Genomic DNA, 14,386 nt, shown 5'->3' with positions numbered 1-14,386 from the left:
AAAGGATGCTACCACGCGTGATCGATTCTCTTTCATTACTTCAAAAATGTATTTCGCGTCACCAGATAAGCCACAGAGTAGTAACAAAATAAATTATCTTGACGACTTGTGTGGATGTTTGAAAAAAAAAACATTTCAAAAATGTCGACAGGATAGCGTGTGTCAAAGCATAGATGAGACAATGACAAATTTCAGAGGTCGCAGCACATTGAAACAATACATGCCTCTCAAGCCTGTCAAACGAGGTATAACAATGTGGCTTCGATGCGACGCTGTTACCTTCTATGCGCAAAATGGCAAGACACGAAAGAAGTATTGGTATTGAGTAATTGTCACGAACCTTCTGTGACTAATGTTACAAAAACGTTGAAAACAGGAGAAAAAATTCTAGTGCAATGTTCAAGTCAAATAAAATTTTATAGGGAGGGGAGATCATGGGGGGAGTCGACTTGGCTGTACAGATGTCTGGGCTTTATGAATACGATAGGAAATCGGACAAGTGGTGGAAGAAAGTGTTTTACCGTCTGATAATGATGACAACAGGGAACGCTTGAGTTATTTTTAACGACCTCAACCGGGAAAAGATACCATTCAAATCGTTTTTAATTACTTAAGCTGAGGCATTGATGCAGGCCAGCTTACAAACTACAGCCGTTCGACGGTCAAAGCCTGGAAGAACAGCACAAATTGCCAAACGCAAGGCAATACATCTTCCTGTTGAAGGTACTACACGACGTCGTTGTACCAATTATACCAATTATAGTTCTCAAAAAATTCAGATTCGCACTAAGACGATATGTAAAGAGTGCCAAGTACCGCTTTGCAAAACGTGCTTCGCACTTTGCCATACGTTGCATATTTTATGTATAAAGATATTTTTCACTAAGATTTTCTTGAATAATATAACAATTAAAAAATATAAATAATAAAAAAAAAATATAAATCTATATATATAAAAATGAAATGATGTTCGTTTGGACGCATTTTTTGGGCCGATACGAGGCCTATTTTATTCGTTCTTTTTTTCATATTATAGGGATCCACTAGGGGAAGGTTTTTAGCAAAAAAAAATTTTGTTTAAATATTTTCTTCATATAAAAAAAAAGAAAAAATCAAAATATTGTAATAGGACTATGAATAAGTTCGTGCGGTTTTTTTTCGAAATTTGAAACTTTATTGACGTAAAATGGTTACAAATTTAATATTCAAAATATTGTCCATCGCTTACTACTACTTTTTCCCATCTTTCTGGCAATTCACGGATTCCCTTTGTGAAAAATTCGGTCGGTTTTGCCGCAATCCACGAATCGATCCATTTTTTGACTTCATCGTAATTACGGAAGTGCTGGTCAGCCAGGCCATGTTGCATCGATCGGAAGAGATAGTAATCGGATGGCGCAAGGTCTGGACTATACGGCGGGTGGGGTAGGACATCCCATTTGAGCGTTTCTAAGTATGTTTTGACCACTTGTGCAACATGTGGCCGAGCATTGTCATGTTGCAAAATAACTTTGTCGTGTCTATCGGCGTATTGCGGCCGTTTTTCTCGCAGTGCTCGGCTCAAACGCATCAATTGTCGTCGGTAGACATCCCCCGTAATCGTTTCATTCGGTTTCAGTAGCTCATAATACACAACACCCAGCTGGTCCCACCAGATACACAGCATAACCTTCAGGCCATGAATATTCTGCGCCGACGTCGATGTTGAAGCATGGCCAGGGTATCCATACGTTGCCCGACGTTTTGGATTGTCGTAATGGACCCACTTTTCATCGCCAGTCACAATTCGATGCAAAAAACCCTTTCTTTTGTGCCGTTGAAGCAGTTGTTCGCATGCCATAAAACGGCGTTCAACGTCTCTTGGCTTCAATTCATACGGCACCCAATGGCCTACCTTTCGGATCATTCCCATGGCTTTTAAACGTTTGGAAATGGTTGATTGATCAACTCCCAAAGTTTTTGCAACCTCTTCTTGCGTTTGAGCCGGATCTTGATCGAGCAATTCCTCCAATTCGGTATCCATGAACTTTGGCGGCGCACCCTCGCGCTCTTCGTCTTCCAAGCCAAAATCACCACTTTTAAAGCGTGCAAACCACTTCTGGCACGTTCGCTCAGATAGAGCATGCTCACCATAAACTTCCACCAAGATACGATGACTTTCGGCTGCTTTTTTCTTCATATTAAAATAATGAAGAAGAATTCCCCGCAAAAACACATTATTTGGCACGAAATTCGACATTTTCAAGTGTGGTAAAAATATTGTTGTTTACGCTTCAAATAAAAAACTTATACTGACGTTTGTGCCTTACGACAGTAGCTCTCCAATGAATGTTTGGAAATGTGGATCGATGGAATAATAATCAAGTTACGCCATCTGTTGTAAAACCGCACGAACTTATAAATAGACCTATTACAAATTGTGTTTTTAGTGAAAATTGCCGCAGAACTTGCTCGATTCTTAGATTAAGTTTCGAATTAACATTCATTTTATGTGTACAACTTTTTTTGAATAAATATGCGAATTTTTCGTTATTGTGAAACGATTTGTGTCGTGTTGCTAAGTTGCAATTTTTTTCGACGGAACGTAAACATAAGCAACAACATGCTTATGATACAATCATGAATAATGTTAGCCATGGAACTGGTGGATGGTTTTTCTTGGATGCTCCTGGGGGAACAGGAAAGACCTTTTTGATTTCATTGATATTAGCAACAATTCGATCAGATAATAACGTTGCATTGGCACTCGCTTCTTCCGGAATTGCGGCTACATTGCTGGAAGGCGGTCGCACAGCACATTTTGCATTAAAGTTGCCTTTGAATATGCAGGTAAATGAAACACCAACATGTAATATTTCGAAAACATCTGGAATGGCAAAAGTTCTTAAAGTATGTAAGCTCATCGTATGGGACGAGTGTACTATGGCACACAAGAAACCATTGGAAGCACTTGATAGAACTTTGAAAGGTCTACGAGGAAGCCAAACAGTCTTTGGAGGTGCCATGATTTTATTGGCTGGAGATTTCAGGCAAACATTACCTGTGATCCCAAAATCTACGGCTGCAGATGAAATCAATGCATGCTTAAAATCAGCGTATTTATGGAGACATATAAACACGCTTACACTTGCTACAAACGTACGTGTTCAACTACAGAACGATCCGTCAGCAGCTGAATTTTCACACCAATTACTGAAAATCGGAAATGGCCAAATGTCTGTCGATCCAACAGGAATGATTACATTGCCTAACAATTTCTGCACTTTTGCACAGTCTAAAGAGGCATTGATACAGAGTATATTTCCAAACATAGTTCAACATTACAAAAACCGTGATTGGCTCAGCGAAAGAGCAATTTTAGCTGGGAAAAATAAGGACGTCAATGATATAAATGCAGCTATTTTGGATCAAATACCTGGTAACATAGTTGCATATAAGTAAGTCAATGGACACTATTACTGATCAAGATGATGTCGTAAATTATCCAACTGAATTCTTAAACTCACTCGATTTGCCAGGCCTACCACCTCATAATTTACGATTAAAAATTGGAGCACCGATTATTATGCTGCGCAACATTAATGTGCCACGACTTTGCAACGGTACCAGATTCGCCGTGAAGAAGCTAATGGGTAACGTTATCGAAGCAACAATTTTGAAGGGGAAGTACAAAGGAGAAGACGTTTTGATACCCAGAATTCCACTGATTCCGACGGATTTACCATTCGATTTCAAACGTTTGCTGTTCCCTATTCGCCTTGCCTTCGCTATGACAATTAATAAGGCGCAAGGACAGTCTCTACAAATGTGCGGTATTAATTTAGAATACCCAATTTTTTCTCATGGACAAACGTATGTAGCTTGCTCACGAGTAGGCAAACCATCGTCATTATTCATTTACGCGAAAGATGGAAAAACCAAAAACGTTGTCTACCAAAAAGTGTTACAATAAAGTTCGCATGAAATTCTATCAAAGAATTTGCTTTGTTTTGTATTAATTTTCTTCTCTTTCAGCATATCATTGAATTTATCGCCTAGCGAAGCGGGCGAGGGTACGCTAGTAAAATATAAATTTTCGTGTATATTATTTCTTATTTCTAAAGTGTGTCGCGAAAGGAGTGCAGAACTATCATAGGTATGCTAACAGGCTACATAATCTATTGGCTGCACATGCGTACAAGATAGGGATAGCTAACACGGACATATGCAGGAAATGCAGAGAGGATGTTTAGGAAACTTTAGAAAACCTTCAGTGCGTTTCTCCGGCATTGTCTGGCATAATGCCTGGAAGCCGCACTGTTTGAGGGTCTGGAGGACGTCTCAAAAGCGGAGCTCCCAGCTCTACTTAGATTCGCCAAAAGCGCTGACATCTTACTTGATGTCTACTTTAGGTATTCATAGAGGTCGGTCTCCATCTGGTATCGCTAGGGGCCAAAAGGTCTATGCGTGGCTTATTGCCAATCAGGCTAACCTAATCTAATCTAAAGTGTGTTTTACAGGACGGCTGGTACTTATTTGTATCACATAACATCCCGAGTGGTACAACGGTTTACCACCAACCCACCGCGCCACCCTGTTATTGCATATCAGATTTTTAATATTTTTTAAATTATACATCACCTAATTACCAACTACGATAAACAATTTTATACCAGGATTGCTGTGCGAATGTCGGATCCAAAGGGGTTCGGGCTCTCCAAGATCTGAAAACGATATTTAAATTTTTAAGTTTTTTATTTAACTTCTTTTACTTACAAAAATGAAAACAATTTTTTTTTTTTTTTTTTTAATAACTTTAAAAATGGGGGTGAAGTTGACCCTCCCGAAAAATTGGACCTGGACGGTGTTGTCCATTTTGGCTCTTCTATTTATCTCAAACACAAAAACCAAAAAAATTACAGATCAGTATGACTGCAGCTATGTCCCGTACTAGAACATATGTATAAATAACGTAAGCCATTTAAAAATATTAGGAATTGGTTCGCTAGCCCAATACTCGGAATTTTCTTCTTCCGCCGGCCCTGTATAGATGGGACTGGTATACAAACATAGGTATGTATGTAGGCCTTTAATCCGTTAATATGAAGAATGAACTCCAATTAAAAAAAAATGTGTGAGAAATCGATAAGGACGCATTTGGCCTTTTGGGAATCCTCAATTAATTTGCCCGAAAATTAACCGCTTCTGTTATGCAATTAATCAACGTCAACTGCATTTTTGGGTTAAAGCTTTGCGTATGTAACGCATCAACGTCGACGGCCAAGCAGAATATTCACGGCAAGAAAATCATGCTCTGCATTTGGTGGGATCAGGTCGGCGTCGTATATTTTGAGCTGCTCCAACCGGGCGAAACAATCACGGGGGATCGTTACCGACTGCAATTGATGCGTTTAAGCCGGGCATTGAAAGAAAAACGGCCGGAAACGGTAAAAAGGCACGACAAGGTTATTTTGCAACATGACAACGCTCGGCCGCATGTTGCTCAACCTGTCAAAAAATACCTTGGAACGCTTGGCTGGGAAGTGTTACCCCACCCGCCGTATAGTCCAGACATAGCTCCCTCCGATTATCATTTGTTCCGGCATATGAGTCTCGATTTGGCGGACCAACGGTTCTCCTCGTACGAGGCTACCAAAATATGGGTTGAGTCATGGATAGCCAAGCAGCGGCCAGAATTTTGGAGAAACGGCATCCGGAAATTGCCCGAAAGATGGGCGAAAGTTGTAGCTAGCGATGGCCAATACTTCGAATAAAATATTTTGTACCGTTTTTTCACAATAAAGCCCCAAATCTTCGAAAAAAACCTTTAAAACTAATTCAACCTCCCAATAGCAGCTCTCAAAAATGAAATATTTTCGTTTATATTACATTTTATTTGCATTATTTATTAAGTGTAAGTAAGTTAGTTCGGAAACTATTAAATAAAATAGCATTTCCTTTAGAAATTTATACGTTTGAGCCAAATCCATAAATAGACACATAAATAATGTTTAACCACTAAATCACCAGTGCAACAAACTACAAAAAACACAAATGAAATAAACTCAAAACACGCGATCAACACCAAAAAACAATTTACAAGTAATCTGTGCAGTATGCTTTTCAAAATATGCGCAAATGTATGTATGTGTGTGTGTGTGGTGATGTCGAAATCAGCAGAAAAGCATCAATCATTTGTCAAATAAGACGTTGTGATTGATATGCGACCTAATGGTGGCTAATTTTTAAGTTTTTGTACATATATATATATACATACATACATACATGCATACATACATATGTACATACGAATAATACTTTTCGAGCAGCGCCTATTAGCAGACGAATGAACAAATAGAGATGAAGCGAGTTAAGCCAAAGCATAAGCATCTGTGTGTGCATGTGCGCTTAGTTTTTTCCAAACTGTGCTAAGTGGCGGCTTAGCGTAGCTTAACATGTCAGTATGCCGCCTGAAATATGGACAAAACTAATGTCTATTAAGCGGCAAAATATTTCCACAGCTAGAGCAACAACAATAACAAGTGAAATCAAAGAGAGGCAAAAACAACACCGCTTGTTTATATGGATGTGCTCGTACACACACACACACACACCAATACTTACATAATTTTTTACAAAATGTGATTAGCAAACAAAATGACTGATGGACGTTGTGTCAAAAGGCCGAGTGTTTGATTTCGCCATTTGTTAGCAACCGTTTGACAAGCCACAGATGATTGACGGACATCCGAGCGAGCGAATGAACAGACAAACATACTCGCTTGTAAATATGGATTAGCGCTTATGAACGGTGAATGGCTGAGGATGTGAATGAGCTGTTTGACAGGTTAACAGAAAAAAATATATGGCATAGCCCGTAACTTTACTGTCGTTTCTGGCGCATGGTACGTCCGATTAGTCTCAAAGGGGATTCAAATAAAAAAGGAAAATAATGAATATGGGCCTAAATTCCAGTACATCCGGCGCTTACCGTAATAAGATAAATGCTACAAAATTTATAGATAACGAAGTAGTATTTGAAAAGATCACAAAGAAAACACTTGTTTTTTTACGTCTTATAATTCGAATGCGGCGTTACCTTGCTCATACGGCGTTACCTTGCTTGAACTGCAAGCGAGAGCGCGGAACGAACGGCAAAGAGGCACAATCGGCCCCCGTGTTCGGCAACGTTCGACATCTAGCTCTCTCCTACTTGAGTGAGCATATATGTGTATTAGGCCAGGTCGATTTGTGGGGAGGCAAAAAAATCGCCCATTGCTCTGTGAAAATCATATTCTAGGGATCAAAATAAGAAACTTTGTCGAAGGAACCATACCTCTAAAACGAATTCTGATGTCCGCCCATTTGGGTCGAACTTTTAGTGTCTTTTGTGGGGAGGCAAAAACATCGCCCATTGCTCTGTGAAAATCAGCGATTTTTAAATCGACCCGCCCTAATGTGTATGTATATGCGCATATGTATATAAATTGCGATTCCATTTACCTCCTTTTCTATATCCTTACAAAATATCTATCAAACAAATAAAATTAAAATTTTCTTTGGCGTTGTCACGTTAAACTATCGTCAGTAAACCGACTTTAGAGACAACCTCTTTTTTTGTTCTAAATTAGCTTTATTCATCAACGTAATTTCCATCAAAAATAACGCAATCATTCCAGCGACGCTCTAACATTTCAACACCGCTTTTGTAGAACGATTTATATTTTGCCTCAAAAGAGGTCTCAGTTGCAGCGATGGCCTCTCCATTCAAGTAAAATTTCTTAGTATTTTCTTTAAAGTCTCCGAACAACCAGTAGTTGCTGGGAGTAAAATCTGGCGAATACGGTCGAAGTAGGGGCAATTCGAACTTCAATTGACGTAGTTTTGCCATTGTTTTGATTGACTTGTGACACGGTGCGTTGTCTTGATGAAACAAAACAGTGAGCAAACGCGGCATCCACTTTGAACAGCCCCCACTCTCATAGTCAAATGCTCAAGGCATATAAAGCCCACATGTTCTTTTAATATCTTTACGATTTAAATTTTTTTGATTTAAACGATTTTGTCGATTTTTGAAGTGAAACTTCTTTAGGCGCGTCGGGGGCCCCAAGGCAGGTTGAAAATAGGCGAGTGAAACGGTAAGTTCGGAGCGTTACCGAAATCCGTCAAATGGGCGGGGCCAAGGAGCAGCTGCTCCTTCCCACTCTCGCCTATTCGCTCTCTCTGTCGCTCTCTCGCATCGCAAGCGCTGAACGATCTCTAGCACACCCTGTAGCGAATAATTTCGAAATAATATGAACTGAAATGTATATAGCACACAAGTAAGCATTGAAGTAGACTGGCGACATGCAGGCAACCGACAATCGACAACCGACAACGGGTATTATAGATAGCCATAGGCCGTGCAAATGAGAGCTGTGTGTGAGTATCAGATAAAGCGCCGATTGAATGTGTGTAAGCGGGAAAGCAATAAGAAACTGCGGTGAAGTAAATAGATGGTAGGTATGGAGGAGACGAAGCGATACAATGAGTGCGTTTGCCAAACGAGTGACGATAGTTGAAGTAGAAGGTTGTAAAATGACATTTCAACCGTTTCGGTGATCAAAGCAAATTGATTAACGCGCCAAAAGTAGGCAAAAAATACCATTGGAAGTGCAAAGAAATGTCAGCGTCAAGTGCAACACTGCACCCAAGTGTCAAATTTGAAGCTAATAAGGACAAAAATAAATAGTACAAATTTATGTGGAGTGATATAGAAAAAAAAAATATGAAAACCTGAATTTAACACGAGAGAGGGGGGAGAGATCTAAACCGGGGCTCCCATGCATGGAACAACCAACTTAGAAGTTTCACTTCTACCGTGCGTGAGTCTGACAGACCCTAGTTTTTTTTTATGCTTCTGGTGTTACCACCTCATTCGGACGTCCACTGCCTTGTGCATCATCGGTGATCGGAGTCTCACGACCACGTTTCAAGTCATCAAACTATCTTTTTATTATCGTTTCCGATGAAGCGGAGTCTTCATAACACTTTTCAAGCCATTTCTCCGCTTGAACGGTATTTTTTCCCAGCAAGAATCAGTGTAAAATTAAAACACGAAACTCGTTTTGATCCATTGTTCTGAAAATAACAAGAGTGGCGTCACTCTTAGCACAATAACTCACGAACTAATGAATAGAATAGCATGACTTTTAAACAGATGTCTTCTTAAGGTTGGTACTAACTGAAAAAGAGGTGAATGCAATAAAACTAGTGTCATCTATGTGTCAGGCCCGGGATTTTTCAACCCATGTGTTAAAGTGAACCCTCGATTAACGTAAGCCCTACGATTCATTATCGTGATAAAACGCAAAATTCAATGTAAAAAAAGTTAGTGAGTCACTGAAAAAAATCCCTTGTTGAGAAAATTGGCCATACAGAAATGCTCTATGTATATAACGAAGAAATGTTGATCATGAAAACGTTCAGAATATGCTGACGGTTGGAGTCCTATTTGCAAAAGCCTCTATATAAGGAAGTGTAGAGCGTTGAGTGCACATTGTCAGTCTTGTTTTAATTGTCGTCAAATGAGTAAGCCAGTGATGCGCAAGCCGCTTTGCTTACTAGAAAATTTTCTATAATTGATAACAAAAAATCAAAACTGCATATTGTTGATCTGGAAAGAAAAACTAAAATCAAACAAAAAAACTATCCTTTTAAAATGTAATATTTTTAAATATTTTCAAGAATTTTACATTTTTCATTACAAGGAGATTTAATATTCTAGAAATATAATGAATCTATAGATATAGCGAAGCATTTGACGAACTTCTTCAACTTCGTTATATCGAAGTTCCACTATACATACATTCTGTTAACGGGTAAAACACCATACTCATGAAGGACTTTGTACCTATGGGAATATAATAATAGTAAAATAAATTTTGGGTATTGGTTGTAGATTCATTTCCGACTTCACGGACTTGAATTCAGAAAATTGGTTATCCCTGCCAGCCTTTGAGAGTATTGGTGTCATGAAGAAAATATGCTCACAAAAAACCCTGGCTGTTCCAAAGCGAAAGGGGAAGGGGCGCACTCATATATTATACTTAGTCTTGCCATAAATTCTGTTACAAATTTTACAATGCATGTGACGAGAAAAAAATCGCAGAAAAAAAGTTCCGTTATTTTTGTTTTTGCTCGTGTGCATTGTCTATTCATAAATTATACTCAGTTTCGTGGCAAATTTCTCTTGTGAGAAAAGGAGTGGGAGGTAAGGAAAATCGCATTGCAATAATTGCATTACTTAAGTGTGGAAAAGAGACTTACGAACTGCTGAAAAACTTAATATTTCGAGAATGTTTGCTTACCGCTCCATCAATTGTTTCCCCCAAACGTCTGAAGTGACAGACAGAAAAGCAAGTCGTCGTCCTCGCGTGTTTCGAACCAGTGCAACCATAAATACCGTTCGAGAAAGAATTCGCGGAAAGAAAATTAGACTCGACAGATGCAAGCAGCTTCTTCGGTGGCACGCAATGAGAAAATGTTCACTGTTGAAGAAGTTTTGAACAAGCAAAACGACAAAATCTGTGCTAAATCTATTAAAAACGCAAAAATTGTTGTTCCAAGGGTTCAGCGTGGCCACCATCCACCCTCCGCAATGATTTGGATGGGAGTGTCTTGTAAAGGAGTTACATCTCTTAATTCATACGGAAAAGAGGTTAAGACCGGGGCGAAAGTGTACCAGGATGTCTTAGAAGGCGTGGTGAAGCCGTTGGGCTAAATTCTCTTCGAGAGCGTTGGATCTTCCAGCAAGATTCCGCTTTAGCCCATAAAGCAAAAACCACCCAGCAGTGACTAAAAAACGATATTCCTGGGTTCATAGCCGCAGAAGATTGGCCGTCTGGAAGTCCAGATCTGAATCCATGGGACTACAGTTTGTGACCAGAATTGGAGAACATGGCCTGTCGAAGGCCTCGCAGAAATTTAGAGAGCTTCAAACAAGCTTTTGTTCGAGCAGCGAAGTCTATTTCCATGGAAAGCGTACGTGCTGTAATAGCTGAAAGGTCTAATCGTTTGAAGACTTTTGTAAAAGCAAATGTTGGCTATTTCGAATGAACATTTAACTTTTTTTATTGTTTACATGATTAAATGAAACCAACTTCATAAAAAAAGTATAATAATCTCGTATCTATAACGGACTTAACTTGTAACAGAACTTATGGCAGGACTAAGTATTCGACTATTTTAGTGTTTTAATAGACATTTTCGGTATTTTCTTTAACATCAAACATGCCTTAACGGAATCGACCAAACCATAATTGCACCTAATTAGCTGTTACAGTACCGACACAAAATTTTAGCGGCCCGACTTGCATTCTCGCCTTCATCAAAAAAATGTAAAATGTATGGATTTTCTCTTAGTTGACTTCCATTGTTAACACCCTGTAACTCACAACTAAAGGGAACAAACAAAAAACAGTAAACGAATTTTTTTAGAGTGAAATGTCACCTTGACAACGAGCATAAATTTCAAATAGTTTGATCGATACTTTACGAGATATCGATTACTACAGCCATCTACAGAGAATATAAAGGATTTCATTTTTCCAAAGAGGGGGCGCAAAATTAATAACCCTGTCAGAAGATTTATAATTTTTTCAAATGGCGTCACACGTCAATCACAGTTGACACTTGTGTGTTAGACAGCTGTAATATAGAAACAGACAAGCAAGATTTCCATAACTCAAAATCATTTTTTTTTTTTCATTTAGTAAGAAAAGGTATTTAAAAACAAAATTTAGGATTAATTTAGCACCACCTTGTACTTCAAAACTGTTTTTTTTTCTTCTTTTTTTTTATCTACAAGTACAAAAATGGCAAGAATTTCTTCATTATGCGCCGAAGCGTTAACTGAACGATTCATGGCTTTGCTAAAATATTGTGACGTCTTGTCTATCAGTCTTATCTTTGTGACCATTTTTGGGTTCACAATATTTAAACGATTAATACAGTTTTTGAATTGATTTCATTCAGTAGCCACGCATGCGCACATTTTCGTACAAAGCGCCACGCCAAGCCGCATTCTCATTTTTCTTCTCCTCCCTTTTATGTCAGGTATAATCAAGTTCAGCCAGTTGAATTAATAACGTAATATTTTACCGCCACTTGACAGTCTAATTTGTGATTTTTTTATTGTCTGACAACGCTCACATCAACAATGAAATATTTGCTACGGGAATGCGCGTTTGCTTTTTTTGTATTGTCGTAAGTTTCCCTGCCTTTTTTGTATGCATACATACACACACAAGTATACCTATAATCATTTACTTATTTTCTTTATTCTTTTCAGTTGCCTTTTGCTCCGTAATTTATTTGCTCAAATTAAATTTGCATTAATTTGTTAGTTCATTTGTACGCGTACCTGTCGCTGCCCAAGCAACCCAATACTCATCCTCATACAAGATTTCACCGACCACTTCGTCTTTCATGTTGTTGGTTGTTTTTGTTTTTTGTTGTCGTGGCTGTTTAATATGTGTGTTGTCAGCCCTGTGCTGATTTAAAAACTCATAAATTAAGTTAATTCCGTGTGGGTTTCATTAATTTTCTTATCCAACAGCAAATAATTAATGCACGCAGTAAACCATATAAGTAATAAAGTATATTAATTTGCGATTATAAGTGAGATTTAGTGACTATATGCAGATTTGCATATTTGAATCTGTTTTTAGAAAATGTAGTCCCTAATCAAAGCTTATAAGTCGAATGAGAAATCGCCATTAAAAATAATTTTCATAGACGCTTCAATAATTTTTCGCCTCCCCGTGCATTAGGCTCAGTGTGTGTGTAGGGTAGGGTTGGGCAGCAGTTGACAGGCGGCCGGGTCGACTATATCGGGTATCATGCCACTAGATATAATGGCCACTGAACTGGGTAGAGTCTACGACAAAGCCAAAAGTCTAAACAGGCGACTAACGGCGGAAGAGCGTAAGGAAGAAAGACGGAGGAGCATGATTGAGTGGCAAAATCGCTGGGACCTAGCGACAAAAGGGAGGTGGACGCATAAACTTATCAGATGCGTGCAGGCTTGGGTTGAGAGGGGAGATGGAGACACAGATTACTACCTGACACAGTTCCTGACGGGACATGTATGCTATAGAGACTATCTGTAAAGACTCGGCCACGAGGACGCAGCAGACTGCTCGTTCTGCGGCAACGGTAGTGAGAATGTCGAACATGTCTTCTTCTCCTGCCCGAGATATGCATCTGAAAGATTGTCCATTGAAGAAATCATAAAAGAAAGATTTGTGGGGAGGCAAAAAAATCGCCCATTGATCAAAATAAGAAACTTTGCCGCAGGAACCATACCACTAAAACGAATTCTGATGTCCCCCAATTTGGGTCGAACGAAAAGTCCCACTTTAACCCATTTAGAGTGCTCCAATCGAGTCCAAATGTATGACCGACCGGCACTAACTTTGGACGACCGATCCACCCATGCCCTCCCCTGGGGGGTTCCCCATACAATCATTTCAAAATATCACCATTTTTGGCCTTTACATGAGAAAAGAAACTAAAAGTTCGACCCAAATTGGGGGACATCAGAATTCGTTTTAGAGGTATGGTTCCTTCGGCAAAGTTTCTTATTTTGATCCCTAGAATATGATTTTCACAGAGCAATGGGCGATTTTTTGCCTCCCCACAAATCGACCAGGCCTAATATCTCCTCCTCGTATTTGTGGCATGGCGTCTTGATGTTGTTCCTCAAATGGAGAGACGTACAGTTTCAAGCCGAAATATTTTTTATGAGGAGCTTTTTTATTGCCGAAATACACACGGAGGTTTGCCATTGCTTGCCGAGGAGTTAAGAAACACTTTTTCTATCATTTAAAGCTTCATGCGCGCAGATTCGACTCGCGCACTTCCGCATGAAAGTCACGCATCGACCCATTCGGCTAAGGCAACCACCAGTTTAGGAGCCCGTTTATACTCATACTAGGATTGCGACTAATATACGAGTTTCCAGCAGGATTCGAATTTTATTTCATCTATACGGAGTTTTCTATTTTTTTTTTTCTTAAATGGGTTACTAGAAAATTTTCAAAAAACTAGAATTTATGATAAAGTATTAATTACTGAGTGTTGTGCGCTCTTACGTCTCTAACTGCTAACGAAAATATATAAAAAAGCTCTTTAGAAAAAGTCAAATTTTATCTGAAGCAGATTTAACACTTTTTCATTCTTTCGTTTATTCTTTTATTGTTGTTGGAATTTTAAGACGACTCCGAACGGCAGATGGTTTCTTGAGCAGCTTTTCCATGGCAGAAATACACTCGAAGGCTTACCATTGATTGCTGAGGGGTTAGAAATCACTTTTTCTAGCATTTGAAGTTTCGTGCGTGGAGATTCGACCCACGCACTTCCGCAT

The sequence above is a fragment of the Anastrepha ludens genome, chromosome 5 (genome assembly GCF_028408465.1).
Source record: "Anastrepha ludens isolate Willacy chromosome 5, idAnaLude1.1, whole genome shotgun sequence".
Lineage (NCBI taxonomy): Eukaryota > Metazoa > Arthropoda > Insecta > Diptera > Tephritidae > Anastrepha > Anastrepha ludens.
The sequence above is the reverse complement of the archived record's forward strand: the minus strand, read 5'-3'. Positions refer to the sequence as shown.